The sequence below is a fragment of the Larimichthys crocea genome, unplaced genomic scaffold (assembly GCF_000972845.2).
Source record: "Larimichthys crocea isolate SSNF unplaced genomic scaffold, L_crocea_2.0 scaffold40552, whole genome shotgun sequence".
In the NCBI taxonomy this organism is placed as follows: Eukaryota; Metazoa; Chordata; class Actinopteri; family Sciaenidae; genus Larimichthys; species Larimichthys crocea.
In genome coordinates this window covers 1-1,014 of record NW_020855299.1, presented here as the reverse complement: position 1 = coordinate 1,014, position 1,014 = coordinate 1, and the positions used below count along the sequence as shown (strand labels likewise).

The 1,014-nt window shown below is 45.0% G+C and overlaps 1 long non-coding RNA gene across 1 annotated transcript; it reads left to right on the top strand.

Annotated features, from left to right (window-relative positions):
• Positions 1-323: 323 nt before the first annotated feature.
• LOC113745070 (uncharacterized) lies at positions 324-1,014 on the top strand. The gene is made up of 4 exons (XR_003461963.1): positions 324-438; positions 558-682; positions 774-844; positions 1,002-1,014. It is a non-coding gene; the product is annotated as an uncharacterized LOC113745070 (long non-coding RNA).

Below are 1,014 nucleotides of genomic sequence, written 5' to 3'. Positions count from 1 at the left end.
GGCGGCAGTAGCTCGGTCCATAGAGACTTGGGCTGCCCGGTTCAAGTCCAGCATGGACCCAAAATATGGATGGTGGACTGGTAGCTGGAGAGGTACCAGTTCTCCTGCTGGGCACTGCCGAGGTGCCCTTGAGCAACCCCCCAACTGCTCGCAGGGCACGGTCCCTGCAGTGACGGTCCTGCCCATCACTCCACTATCTCTCTCCACATTTGTCTATGAGCCTTGTACTTGTACTGTATGTGTGTTTAAAAATGCATGTAAATAAAAAAACTGAGTGAAAAAAGAATTAAAGTATATCTTCTTCTTCTTGTTTCTTTGTTCAGGAGGATGAGCGAGCGGCAGCAGAGATCTATGAGGAGTTTCTTGCCGCTTTTGAAGGAGGAGGAGAGGGCAAAGTTAAGGCCTTTGTCCGCGGCGGCATTGCAAATGCAACAAAAGGTACAGCACTTCTGTTATTTACATTATGTGTTCCCCAAATGGATTGCTCGACACGCACGGTTCACAACGCGCTCCATCCGCGATACTAAAAAAGTGAAATGGTAATTTTTTTCTTTCAGAGGAGGCAGCTGCCGATGAAAAGAAAGGAAAGTTGTACAAACCCAAGTCGCGCTTCGAAACCCAAACAAAAAGCTTCTTGCCTTTGGAAACCCCACCTCAGTTTTTAGCATTAGACAAGAGACACGTAAGTACTGCCGCCGTCAACAAGAGCCTCTTTTGTGGTTAATCATGCTTTTTTTTAGTCTGCCCATAATGTTTCCGCATCTGTATTTCAGTCTTTGAAGAAAACCACTGAGAAGGAAAAGAAGAAGAGCAACTTGGAGCTCTTCAAAGAAGAACTTAAGCAGTAAGTTTCAACACGTTAGTCTCTTAAACTCTTTAATTGTTGATGGTTGTGGAAATAAGCAGCTCCCCTGGTGTTGTGTCGCAGTTCTGAAAGTACAGAACTTGTAATAATTTGAACATAGATGGTACTTAACTGCACTATGTGCTGTTTCCTGCAGGATACAAGAGGAA